The 15,324-nt window shown below is 39.7% G+C and overlaps 1 long non-coding RNA gene across 1 annotated transcript; it reads right to left on the bottom strand.

Moving 5' to 3' along the window:
* Positions 1 to 319: 319 nt before the first annotated feature.
* On the bottom strand, positions 320 to 5,953 carry LOC124280251. The gene is made up of 3 exons (XR_006899628.1): positions 5,090 to 5,953; positions 4,857 to 4,860; positions 320 to 330 (listed from the first exon to the last, which is right to left on the bottom strand). It is a non-coding gene; the product is annotated as an uncharacterized LOC124280251 (long non-coding RNA).
* Positions 5,954 to 15,324: the final 9,371 nt, after the last annotated feature.

The following is a 15,324-nucleotide window of genomic DNA, read 5'->3' as shown; positions in this document are numbered from 1 at the left end:
TTCAGTAACCCATGCTTGTCGTAAGAGGCGACTAACGGGATCGGGTGGTCAGACTCGCTGACTTGGTTGACACATGTCATCGTATCCCAATTGCACACATCGATGCTCATGTTGTTGATCACTGGATTGTCTCGTCCAGACTCGATTATTTACAGACCGCCGCCATATAGCTGGAATATTGCTGAGTTCGGCCTAAAACTAAACTCACTCACTCACTCACTCAATCATGTAAATGTGTGTTACGTCAAAAACGAAAAAGACAAGCTATTGTCTGCCCTTGTCATTACAGAGCTCTCTCCCTTTCCGGGTACCCGATTCCTAGAAATAGGACTCGAATCCAACTGTACCCGACCCGGATTCGAGTACCGTAGTACCCGTCCCAGCCTTAGAATTCAGTGATGCATTTGTCGCCGCTGAATATGAAATATATGTGATGTAATTGTCGTCTCAATACCGGCCTTCGCGAAACGTTGCAAGTTGTGAGTGATATGCAGGCCTACTTCGTAGTCACTTTGATTAAATTTTATATTTGAATATCGAAACCCTTTTTGTCACAGCGAACACAACACTATCTCTTGTCATTTTACACGATAATGTTTGGAATTTTCAACTTATTGTATAACAATATCTTAATGCTAATGTTATACACTGATGTATTTTATATAAGGAATACAATGGCGCAATAGTATTTCTCTGCCGAATCGTTGCAGCGTTCTATAATACACTTATGAAATATACTCTCCCCAAAAAGAAACGCATATAGGAATTTCAACTGTACTTTTATGTATATTTTGAAACATCTTGTAGTCTTTATGAGTCAATGAAATATAGCGAAATTGCACACTGGGAATGCAGACTTATCTTCTTTGGCACCAACTCGAGGAAAGTCAGTTTGAGTGTCACATGGAGACGTGTGGTGGCGCTGAAGTCAATACCTCGTGTGACCACCGTGGGCACCCAGAACTGAACGGCATCGCCTCGGCATCGAACGAATAAGTCTCAGAATCTCGTGTTGCCCAATCGCAGCCCACTCTGCCTGTAGTGCCTGTGCAAACTGCTGAAGTGTCTGGGGCTGAGGGTTACGGCGTCGCACCCGTCTGTCCAGGGCATCCTACCGATGTTCGATCGGGTTTAAGTCCGGTGATCTTGAGGGCCAGGGGAGCACATTGATGTTGTGGTTCTGGAGGAATTCTCTAGTGTGACGTGCTGTGTGGGGCCTGGCATTGTCCTGTTGAAACAACTCCCTCTGGCGATCAATGATTGGAAGGAGGTGTGGGCGTAGGATTTCGTCACAGTACCGTTGAGCTGTCAGGTTGCCCTGGATCATCACCAAATCACTTCTCCTACGGCAGGTGATCTCTCCCCACATCATAACACTTCCCGAATCTGTCCACCTGGGGAACGCAAGCGTCGGCGAAAAGTTCACGTCGACGTCTGTACACCCGCATTCTTCCACCGCGTCGTTCCAATAGAAATCGTGATTCATCACTGAACCAGATTCTACGCCAATTCGGTAGGTTCCAGCCTGAACGTTGGTGCACCATTGAACTCGATGTCGACGATGTTGTTGTCGAAGAACAGGGCCAAAATAATGTCTTCTGGCACGTAAAACAGCCTCTCTCAACCTGTTCCTGACGGTCTGTGCAGAAAGCCTCCTCAATCCGGTATTTGTCGAGCGGTACTGGTCGCCGTAGCTTTTCGATGTCGCAGGTGATGTACCCGGATGTAGCGATCCTGCGCCGCAGTGGTCGCTCGAGGTCGCCCACTACGAGGGGCATCTGCTACGGCATTCTGCCGGCGATATCTCTCCCAAAGCCGTGAAATGGTGCTTTGGTGAACATTCATGCGTCGGGCAACTGCACGTCGAGACTGGCCAGCTTTCAAGCAAACCAATGGCGATATGACGGTTGGCTTCACTTAGACGTGGTATTTGCGTTCGTCAACAATATTCCAAATACAGTGAATAATCGACAGACAGCGATCAACCTTTTATACCCATCATTGAGACTATCTGATCCCCAACTTTCACGTGCATTGCATGTGAATTGTGTATTCTGTGACACTACACGCCGAAATTGAAAACCATGCTGTTAAATGCGGGAATTTTACGGATGGTGCGTTTTGTTGTGATGTTTCAAAATATAAACACCATAGGACTCATAAACAGCCCAAAACTTTTGTTAAATGAATCACGTTTTAATTCACTGCTACATGAAATTGCTATTTTCATGATGCGTTTCTTTTTTTTGGAGAGTATATGATACATGTTTTCCGTCCTTGAAGAAATTGAAAAGAACTATCTATGCATTTTCTATAGTCACTTGTGAATTGAACTAAATGGAGGTTCATCTGATCAATGAGTATCGAGGAAATTATGTTCATCTACTACAGCGTTCTATAATACACTTATGAAATATGATACATGTTTTCCGACTTTGAAGTCATTAAAAATAATTATGCATTTTCTGCAGTCACTTGTGAATTGAACTAAATGAAGGTTCATCTGATTAATGAGTATCGAGGAAATTATGTTCTTCTATAAATTAGACGCAGCTTCATGTTTTTCAAGACATCTTTCCGGAATATGCGTCTGTGAAGGCGTTCAGATAATGACAATATTACACAGTTTTATTCATGAGATTCCTGTCAACAGTAAGATCGATTAAATTCAGCAGTGTTGGCCCTGGGGCCTCTAGTACAATTACAGTTTGATTACTTGCACGTGGTGCTAGTAACATATTAAGTTTCTATTGGCATTGAATGCATATTTCAGATAAAAGCTAATGGTTTTTTTGTCACAACATCTATATTGTTTGATGTTAAAAGGTTTGGCAATGTGTGTTCATACATTACAATTTTTGACAGACTTGGCAAATAATTCATAAATGGTATTGATAGCATCTTAATGACTTGGCCATACAGTCATGACAATTTAAGGAGTTAAAAGTGAAGGATAGGTCTTGTGGGAATTCGAAGATTCATTAAGACTGTAGCCGTCTAAGCGTAACTCCTGTGTGTAATATTTGTAAATCTTCTATCCACTGAAAACATGCTTCTACTATTAATATTACATGTATTTTCATGGATTCATCATATTTTATCTATAGCTGTGCTATAGTTTCTCATTAAAATGTCTTTTCTGTTGTCGGAATTGAAGTAAGTCCCACACAGAGCTGGGATCATATGTCTTTGAAATATAAATGCAAACGTCTGGAACCTTGTGTTCCAATACAAGCGTTCGTAACGCTACGACATTCGCATGCCTATGATAAACTACAGAGTTGGTCTCAACCATTGACTGGATAACATTCTCATCATCAGCAGAGAAATTTCGACTTCTCTTTTTCCTTGGGGTGCAGGCGACATTTCGCGATTCCATTTTTGGTAATCCGGAAGTAAACAGAAAACGGATTTGTGGGATATATGGAATATTTAATGTGTATTCTAAATCCAGTTGTGACTCTAACCAGCACCAACGAGGTTATGGAGGTGTAGCCATGTTTGTACGGAAAGGTGACTGGTGTAAAGCTACTCTTATTGACACCCACCACAGCCGCCACGTACTGTGTATCAAACTGCACATCTTTACCAGCCATGTGTATATACTTGGGACTAGACTGCCATCGACAAATGTCCTTGACAGTGTGTACTATGAAGAACTGTACTATGTTATGGAACTTTATGATATTCTCTCTCAAGAATACCCAACATACCTCCTAGGAGACTTTAATACTGATATCAGTCATGGTATTAATATGAAACCCAGGGCTAGGTGCCTCTTACGACTGCTTAGCGAACGTCACCTTTATTCTGTGGTTCCACTTGACGAGTCAAGGTACACTTTCCATAGTAAATGTAACAAAGTAAAATCATTAATTGACTATGTCTTTGTAGACATTGATTCACTAAGCAGTGTAACTGGATATGTCATTGACACTGGCATCCCATATAACATCTCGGATCACCTACCAATACTTGTCTGTATACTTCTTCCTGTACATGTTGGGTACTATCATGGAGAAACTTAAACTGGACTAAAGCAAGTGAAACTGACCTAATGTTATATCGATATGAAACAGAAAACTACTTTCGTGGAACTGAAATTAACAATGCTCACTTTGATAACAATGTAGACTACATCGAATACTATTGTGATTATATCACAGGCTCCTTACATGCTTCTGCTGCCGGAAGTATTCCATCCACACGCTTTAGGCCATTTCTTAAACCTTACTGGAAGAAAGATGGTCTTAATAATCTGCATAAAGAAATGCGAAATTGTCGCCGTCAGTGGGTTGCAAATGGTAAAGTTAGAGATAAAACGATGCTGCCTATGCAAAATATAAAGAAAGTAAACGGCTATTTCGTAAGAAACATCGCCATGCAAAACACCAGTTAGCTAAAAATAGATTTGATGAAATCTACGAAGCAGCAGAAGTAGATGTTAAAGAATTTTACAAAACTACAAAACGTTACAAACGCTGCAAAGGTAATATTGAAAAACTTACCTATGATTCTCAAACTTGCTACGAGGGAAAGGATATTTGCAGTCTGTTTGGACTTTATTTCCATTCACTAGCTACTCCTTCCCTGATGTAAAATGTGACTATGTACATGCTCAGAATGTGAAAGAGCAAATTGCTAATATTGAAACAAGCGATGACATGCACAACGACATCGGTTCGCCATTGCACTGTCCATTCACTGAAGATGAAATCCATTGTTCAGTAAAACGACTAAAAGTACGAAAGTCGCCTGGTCCTGACGGTATAGTGAATGAGCACATAAAGAAGGCTGGTAGATCGCTGCTGCATCATATTGCCTTACTATTCAATGCCATTATTACGTTTGAATACATTCCTAAATCATTTTCTATAGGTCAAATTCTTCCAATACACAAGGGCAACGGTAAACCAAAACATGACCCTGCCAGTTATAGAGGAATAACCATGACTTCTGTGTTAAGTAAACTCTTTGAAAGACTTCTCCTTAACAGAATAGAGTCCTGGATAGATACTAAGATAGAATTTCCCCATCCTCTGCAATTTGGATTTAGGCGTCACTATGGTGCTGAAACCGCCGTACTGACATTAAAAGAAAACATTGCATATTACAATGAAAGGATATCGCCTGTATACTGTGCATTCTTAGATAATGAAAAGGCATTTGATCGGGTGTGGCTTGATGGCTTATTTATTAAACTGTATGATATTGGAATAACGGGTAAACTATGGAGAATATTAAGGCTCTCCTATAGCTCCATGAAATCATTTGTATGCTTTGAAGGGTATAAATCGGATACATTCCCCGTCAATCAAGGAGTAGGCCAAGGTAGAGTAATGTCCGCCTGGCTATTCACATTATTTATTAATGACCTCCTATATGAACTTGGGAATTCAGATTCTGGCTTAATTTTGCCATGGGGTAAATGCCCTGGGATTCTTCTTGCTGATGACACTACTCTGATGAGTTCCTCTACCAAAGGCCTGCAAAATCTTCTCGATGTCGCTAAAAACTATGCTCATAAATGGCAGCTAAAATATAATGTAAGCAAGAGTGCGGTTCTACACTTTGAATGCTCAAACAATAACGTTAACATCAGTAATGTATTAATTGGTGATATACATGTTCCACAAAGGAAATCTATTAAATATGCAGGTGTATATCTCAGTACAGATAGATCATCACTTGAACGTACAAAATCTGCATGTGAAAAGCTACGAGTACTCATGAACACTAATCATAATAATGGATTGTATTTTGGAGGTCTTAACCCGATATCTGCAGCACGTATCTGGGAGAGGGTAATCTTATCATGTGGCCTCTATGGATGTAACGTATGGGGTAAACTTCCTCTTAAAGAGTATGAAATACTTGAAGTTGTACAACGACAATTTTGTAAAAAAAGTTCAGGGACTACACAAGCGCACTCCCAGTATTGTTGTATTGGATTGTATCGGTATCATGCCACTACAGTATTACATAGATAAAACAGCCCTCTACCTATTAGGAAAGTTATGTAATGCAAAGTATAACTGTGTTTTTAAAGTAATGTTTCTAGTTCGCCTTGGTCAATTTATGTGTACAGATAGCTCTACATGCAATGTATATAGTAGAAAATCCCCGATATACAACATGCTGCAACTTGTACATAAGTATAACCTAAACGATATACTAGCTAACTATGTCAATAATGGTCAATTCATCAGTAAGAAATGCTGGTCCAATGCCGTAAATGATGCTACTAAATCTCATCGAGAAAATCTATTTTATGTTCATCTTAATTCAAGACTTAGTCTGTCAAGATATATCAATATAAGATCCAATAATGAACACTATCTCTGGATGCTAGCTGCAGAGAAGAACGACCAGTTAATTGATATTGCAAGACTTGTATACTATGGATCAGCTGAAATTGTTTCAAGAGAATGTTCATGTAAAACTGTCGCCAATGATATTGTAAAGCACGTGTTTATGTCATGTACGATAAATATGAATGACAGAAATGAACTTTTTAACTCCATATGTGATATTCTGGATGTAGAAACTTTTGTTAAGATCTGGGATCAAGATGATGATGTTATTCTTGCATTTTTACTTGGTGGATGTCCAATTGCGTGCATAATGGAACTAGAAAGAGATGTATGGGCAAAAGTAATAATTAATGTAAGCCATTTTATAAGGAAATGGCGATACTTGCTAAAACACTTGTATGTATATGAACATTTGTGACTCTATCAATAACCTATCTTAATCATTTGATGTAAAATATATTATCACCACACATTGTAATCTTCATTCAGTTGGAGGAAATAAAGAATATCTATCTATCTACACTACACTACCCTACACTACACAACGCTACATTACACTACACTCCGCTAAACTACAATACACTACACTACTCTACACTACACTAACCTAGACTAGACTACACTACACTACACTACACTACACTACACAACGCTACACTACACTACACTACACTACACTACACTACACTACGCTACGCTACGCTACGCTACGCTACGCTACACTACACTACACTACACTACACTACACTAAGCTACGCTACACTACTCTACACTACAATTCGACAAGCTATGCTGAACTACACTACACTACACTACGCCACGCTACACTGCGCTACACTACAATACACTACACTACACTACACTAAACTACGCGACAATACACTACACTACACTACATTACAATTCGCTAAGCTATGCTAAACTACACTACACTACACAACACTACATTACACTACACTACACTACACTACACTTCACTACCCTGCACTACACTGCACTACACTACACTACGCTGCACTGCACAACACTACACTACACTACACAACACTACACAATGCTACACTGCACTACAGTATACTACACTACACTAAACAACACTACACAACGCTACACTGAACTGCAGTACACTACACTACACTACATTACACTACACTACACTACACTACACAACGCTACACTACACGACACTACACTACACTACGCTACACTCCACTACACTACACTACACTACACAACACTAAACTACACTACACTGCACTACACTACACTACACTACACTACACTTCGCTGTACTACACTATACTACACTACACTACTCTGCACTGCACTGCACTACACTGCACAACACTTTACTACACTACACCACACTACACTACACTACACTACACTACACTACACAACACTACGCTGCACTACACTACACTACACTACGCTGCACTGCACTGCACAACACTATACTACACTACACTACACTACACAACACTACACAACGCTACACTGCACTGCAGTACACTACACTACTCTACACTACACTACACTACACAACACTACACAACGCTACACTACACTACACTACACTACACTACACTACGCTACACTACACTACACTACACTACGCTTAGCTACACTACACTACACAATACTACACTACACTACACTACACAACACTACACAACGCTACACAACAGTATTTCCCTTCAGCTCACGAATGGACATGAACCGAAATTGTATTAAAAGGGAAACCTTGGCCTATCACCAAGTCATAATTCACAATTTTATAATTAACTCATTCATGAGAGATAGTTTGGTTTCATCATCCTAGTTACGCCAGCCCCATGTTTGAGAGAAGAGCCTGGTCACACGGACGTTTGCCAATTTCGTGGCACCAGAGAGCAAGCTTTGGTGCTTAGAAATCAAGTTACCTGGCGAAACTGGGATTCGAGCCCATGTTCATAAAACACATTTTCATTCTGAATTGGAGAAACAGATGAGTATACCCAACAACCTTCTCGATACACTTATTGTTCGTTCTGCCAGTTGTTGTAACTTAAGAACAGTCACTCTAACTAGTTGCATTCGATAATAGGAGTTGTCCTAATTCCTACTGCAAGTTGCAGGCTTTCGACCAGTCAAATCGCATATATCTGTGCCCACATCAGAGTGATGGCCGTTTGTTTGCAAGCGTTTGTGCTTGAAAACGGAGTCACATGTTAACGATAAATAGAGAATGTCACCCAAGTGTCTTCTTATATCAATTATATCAACACGAGTTGATAAAGTTACAAATATTTTAACTTTTATCAACGAATGTTGATATACCGGCTCGGGTGACACTGCTAAAAAGAGGCGTACATCAGACCGTATTACCCTCGAGAGAAGCATACAACTTAGAACATGCCTTAGCATTCAAGTATAGCTTGTGCATAGAGTACAGCGCAGTATAAATGGAGCAATAAAGTAAAATTAAACTAAATCTGAAACGTTGGGGCTACGTTTATTGAGTGGCATTAATTTCTATATCTGGTGGCAATTAAGTTTGTGTCTGGGCTAGCAATCATATAAACATCGGATCATATCAAGTATAGCAAGGAAGCTAGATAGTTACTTTTATAAGTTTGCCCCGTACGTTATTAATATCTAACTACGACCTCACCACATATCAACATGACCAATTTGTAATATCTGTAGATCTATCCACACGTCTGGTACCCTTGTTTGTGTGTTTGTTTGATGTGTAACGCCACAGTTTGCTTGTTTGTTGTCTTATTAATATGTGAGTGAGTTTAGTTTTACGTCACACTCAGCAATATGGCGGCGGTCTGTAAATAATCGGATATGGACCACACAACCAAGTCAGCGAGCCTGGCCACTTGATCCCGTTAGTCGCTTCTTTATGACAAGCATGGGTTACGGAAGATCAATATTCTAACGCGGATCTTCACGGGTTACTCATACGCATTGAGGGTATTATCCGTGAATACATATAACTGGAACAAAACAATAGAACCTTTCGTATTTTTGTCTGGTGTTAAACTCTGCAGTGATCTAAGCAGTTGGAATACAACGACATATCTTCACCATCGTAGCCAGTATAATCTAAACCCATCAGTCTCCTCTTGAAACTGGAGACCGTCCCCCCCCGGGCGTCAGTGTGACGTGGTGATCTACCTTCAGTTGTTGGCGATCTATAGCCCGTGTTTTATATTGTATTGTCTTCTTTAATTGGAATGTTTTAACTTTGTTCTCTAGTTTTATATTCATATCTGTGATTCTCTAGTGTTTTTACTGTACATCTTCAACAGCTTTTAATCCTCCAAATGTTTTAACATTTTACTGTATAAATTGTTTTCGTCACGATATGACTGAGATATTGCCAATGTGACAACCGATATACTTCTATATAAGGATACTGGTGCTACATTTCCTGACGTTCCTTAGCTGTGTATTGGTCCGCTAGTTAAGTTTAAAACCATCGATCCCCACTGTCATGATCCTTCATTGTCCGCATCACAGGCCTGCTCGCCGGTGACATCGAAGCGGTTCATCTTTTTAGCCAGCGTCACCATATCTACATGTCTACTTTTATTGACGAACAAGTAGACGTGACTGATATGCCTGTAATGGCGGTGTAAAATCCTACTCTCTCACTCAGTCACATTAAGCTCAACCCTCCAGCTGCATCCCTTCTGGGTTTTCCTTCATGTTAACCTGACACTGTGACACAACTTTAAAAAGTAAACAGTGTTAAAACACTTATCTCTCCATGTCAGTAATGTCTGATTGGGCATCCTCAAAGACAATCACTTTTGAAAGTGACGAATTTATCAAGAAGCTCATTTCCACTCAACATGTCGATGTACAGCATCACTCCATCACGCGCACGATGAAGCCTCATCCATTGATACCTCCTTCACTTCACCCCTAACACTGACTTTAGTATAAAAAACGTCCCTGATGTACCTGTTCTGCAACTTAGCATAAATTCAATTTCTGCACACACACAAAAAGCACAGCTCTGTGAACACTCCACTGGTTAAGGGTATAGTAGATGAATAAGTCATGACAAAAATACCATTGTAATTGTCAGCCAACAGAAGGAAGTCCTTCTAAGATATGGGTTGAGAGCTTTAGGTGTTCCCGGTGCGTCGTGTTGCGAGTTTCTGTGATCATGAAACCTGTCAGAGCTTGGAAATAGAAGAAGCCATGACAAGCCACTCCATCCATTCATATCTCGACCACAAGCGTTCGGAACAAGTCGTTTTTCCGTAACTGCAATCTAGCGACTGAGAAATATGCAGACAGGAGGTGGGTGGTCGATCAGGGCCCCGTTTCACAAAGCTAGCGTAGCGCTACGACTGTTGTAACTCCTATACTGTAACACAGCCTTACGACAGTCGTAGCGCTACCATAGCTTTGTGAAACGGGGCCCTTGCTCTTAAATATAAACTGGTTCCACTGTTGGTTTACGAAGCACGCTTGGAGCTAGTAAAAGCGGACAAATCGTAGAATAAATCTGTACTATATCTGATTATAAATGCGCTGTGACCTCATAACTCCTTGAAAACATGGGGACAGGTCAACACCTGGACAGTTTTTGAGGCCTTCAAAATTACATGAAACTGACATACTCATATGTTGTAAATTGTAAAACGCTTTCTTGTCCTCTGAGTTTACACCGAATTCTTTCAGGGATAGATGTCTAATTAACCTATTGTTTGTAATTGGACGTCTGCAGGGAACACCTGAAATAAATTGAATATTCTTATATATCATCGTACATTCTGAAGTCATCTGACGTGACCTTAACAGTATACGACAGCCGACCCATATCTCATCACATAGACACCATTAATAGCAAGTATATTAGGTTTAGTCAAGTCCTTTCAATCAGTCTTAAGTTGACGTTGAGATAAGCGTCATATTTCTTTGACCTTCAATATCAGACAGTGATAGCCCAGTTAATCCTAAAGGTTATTTCATCCAATCAACAGCGAGGTCTCTCCCAGCATGCCTCGTAATCGTCTTCATTTCCGTGTTGTAAGGGGGCGGTGGGGTAGCTCAGTGGTTAAAGAGTTCGCTTGTCATGCTGGACGATCGGGTTCGATTCTCCACACTGGTATACGCTCAATTCGTGAAGTCTGTTCCTTATGACATTGGTGGAATACTAATAGAAACGGCAGAAAAAGGGCACTCGTTCACTGTAATGGATGAAAGATTGATTGTGTTTATCGTTCCTTGGGACGGTCATGTGTGAATGATTGAATGTTGTTTTATACCACTTGTAGTAATATTTAACTTACGCGACCTGTAAATATTTCAATCTGGTGCCGCCAGACCGGCTGTTAGTACCATATACAACGGTTCACGGAAGAGGACACATCTGATAGAACAGCCGAAACATCATTGGATACATTATGGATATATTAGGTTAGGTGGCCTGGGAAAAGGTGTGTGTGCGTATGTAAGTGCGTGTGCGTGGCTGAGACAAACCAAGAAAAACGCAGGCGTAGAGCTTACAGACCAAGATTCATACATCATGGTATATGTACAATTCGGACACAACACAGACCCGGGAGAGTGGCAACACTCCACTCTGTTAAACACAGGACATTCATCCACTTGGCCTATGATGTCTCATTCACTTAATTACTCAAAGGAACCACCAACTGTGGTACATGAGATACATTTAATAGTTATATAGAAATTACGACAAGATGGCATACACAAGATTCAGAAATCTTGACATTGTTTTTTAGGACATGTATATTATTATTCCCAACAACTTGCTTATATTTTGATATATTATAAAAATAATCACTGATAAGAGAGAAACGTTCATTCGCCAATGCTTTACATCTAAATAAATAAATGAATTTGTCGCCAATTTGTTGAGAATTACACGATGTACAAATTCTCTCTTCACGAGGAATGTTCGACCAGCGACCATTTTTTTATTGGCAATTTGTGATTACTTGTTCCAAAATATAGTAAAAGTTTATATATGTTATCTGTGAGTAATAAATACTTCTCAAAATATGGTGAATCTTTAATAATGGAATAGTAGAAACCGTTCTGGGAATCACGAATGGCACTCTACCAGGACTGCCAAAAAATTCCTTTATAATTAGAACCACTTTTGCAGTTAACCATTCTTTTGAAGAAAAGATGTGGACATTCAACAATAAAACAATGCGGGATACCACAAGTTCTAAAAATGACTTTGACGTAATTTAACCAAGGATAAGAATAGCCATGTGTACGTTTACTAATCATGTAATTTAACATAAATGAGGCAATTTTATTGGTAGGATGAGAACATGATAACTTGCACCAGTATGCTATAGCATGTTTATCTATTTGTATGCGTAACGGTTCTCTCCCGAATTAACCGTAAACCATATAGTTGGGTGTTGACATCCTCAGAACCGCTGCAAGCTTTAGAAATTTCAAGCAGCATGTTTGATAGCGGTAATCAGTTTTCCGTTTCTCTGAAATGTTATTCCGAGGTTCTTAAAGGTATCAACAATTTGTTTTTATTTTCGCCCGCTGAACCCGATCCAAATATAAGTTATTAGTTTTATCTGAGTTAATTTCAAGTTTCCAGAAATCACAATAACGTGAAAAGAAATCAAGTGCTGTCTGCAGATGTTAGTTACTTTCGGCTAAAAGTACAGTGTCATCAGCATATAGCAACCCTAAAAGTTTAAGATAGATGGTCACGTGATCATTATCGTATTCTAGTGTCAGACCATCACACCCATTACAGATGAGATATTCTTCAAGATCCTTAAGATAAGATGAGAACAGAAGAGGAGACAGGTCTTCCCCTTGACGGACCCCCGACAACCATGGAAAGAAGCTTGATTTCAGCGTATTTATCATAAGACATGATTTAATATCATTATACATATTTCGGATAAGATGAAATATTTTACCTTTCACCCCACGACATAATAGTAGTGCCCGTCATCCCTTGTCAAAAGCCTGATAGAAATCGATGACAGCACAATATAACTTCTTGTGTCTATTTTGCAACGAATTAATAAGACTTTGCATAATAAAAACATTATTTGCTGTTGAAAATCCTTTGCGAAAGCCCGATTGTGAATGGGATATGATTTCAAAGTTTTCACAGAATTTGGTCAGTCGTTCATTGAGAATGGAAGTAAATAGTTTGCCGAAACAGCTAAGCATCGAAATTAGTCGGTTTGAATCTTGATCATCGGCGTTTCCCTTTTTCTTATAAATTGGCTTAATAACGGTCACACTTTCACATGTAATGAGTCTGCGCAGGTAGGTGGTGCTGAAATATGGGCTGCATTAGAATCCAGCATGTCGAACGGACAGTAGTTTCTTGAATCCTGAGGCCATGTTATTTCTTCTGGTACAAACTATCTTTAAATCAAGATAAACCTCCTTCTCAAAATCAAATAAATACATAGAAAAATAAATAAACACATATCGACTCTGTGGTCTTTCATGACTCTATCATTTGCGAAAGCCAACTGGGTAATGCTTCTTGTTTTAAATATAACACAGACCAAACCTAACGCCAACCAACACGCATGTCTCACAATGACAATCACGGGCGACAAAATGCTAAACACGACCACCGATTTAGCATTCAATAATTTCTAGATCCGTTGCCTGTGTCATTCGGGAGTGTCCAGTGATACACTCGACTGAAACCAATGCCAGAATTGGCGACAAAACTGCGGGAATATTACAGCGCACTTCTCGCCTTGCTCATGCCAAAGTGTCTACTTTGAATTCAAGAAGTGTTCCTGGTAATCTGTCAGCGCGCGATTGTCGTCTGCTCTCAGAAGCTTCCATCCTCGTCTGCCAGTCACTGGCACAGCACCCCGACGGGATTAATCTGTGATCAAGTTACAATCACTGCTTGCCAATGCAGCCATATGAAATGGACACGGGAGACCGAGATCCTACTCGGATTGCCACTACTTTTGTTCTTGAAATGCCTGGAGTGGACTTCATCCGATCGTCAGTCTATTGTTCTCAAATCTCTCTCTTTGGTGTTAGGGCTTGGGTGTCAGTCGGTATTAAGAAGGTTGACGAAGTATTTGTGAAGTCGTTCAGCGTAAATAACGCCGAGGGAAAACACCAGATAGATCACTGTTGCATTATCGCTCTCACTTAGCTGTCGCCATGAAAGACTTCCACAGCTAAAAGCTTTTCAGTTAAACTAGTGTTTAGGATAGTACATTTTTAGTGTGTGAGAGTCCCACCAGGTTGCATTAAACATTTTCATCCTGTAATTGTCCACACTATGTGATTTGTGATACATGGTTCGAATATCTAATTTTAAAATGAGTCAAATATAACAAAAAGTGTGTTTTTGTTCCCCCAACCCTTGAGAAATAGAGATTTGTTCACGAAAATTCAATAACTGTTACTGTCAACATTAATGTTTCGTTGCCTCTTTGAACATTTTCACATCCGTCAAAATCCGCGTTAGAATCAATCTTTAGCAACCCATGCTTGTCGTAAGAGTGGACTAACTGCATTGGGTTGTCAGGATCGCTGACTTGGTTGACACATGTCATCGTATCCCAATTGTGTAGATCGATGGTCATGTTGTTGATCTGGTCTAGACTCAATTATTTATAGAAATTCGCCACATAGCTGTAATATTGCTGTATACGACGTGAAACAATAAACAAACAAACACAAAGAACATTTCTACATAAAAGAACAACACATAACACATTGCAGCGCTGAACAACAAACAATATCAACCGTACATGTATATATTGACAATTATTACAAATTGATAATGTTGAGTACTAATTTCTGAGTCCATATTCAGATATTAATAACATAGGAGACAATCTTGCAGAACGATGGATCTACTGTTGACTTTAGGCAGCAATCAAACAAACAAAATAAATAAATAACTTGATATAGTCCTTGTGTATATGAGTCCCAACTGAGACATTTCACAAATTGATATGTGATACAAATTTGACTAGCATTAGACGTTAGGTCTCGG

This window comes from Haliotis rubra, unplaced genomic scaffold, assembly GCF_003918875.1.
Source record: "Haliotis rubra isolate DU_JTF1 unplaced genomic scaffold, ASM391887v1 Scf263, whole genome shotgun sequence".
Lineage (NCBI taxonomy): Eukaryota > Metazoa > Mollusca > Gastropoda > Lepetellida > Haliotidae > Haliotis > Haliotis rubra.
Note: the sequence above shows the minus strand (reverse complement) of the source record. Positions and strands in the feature narration are given on the sequence as shown.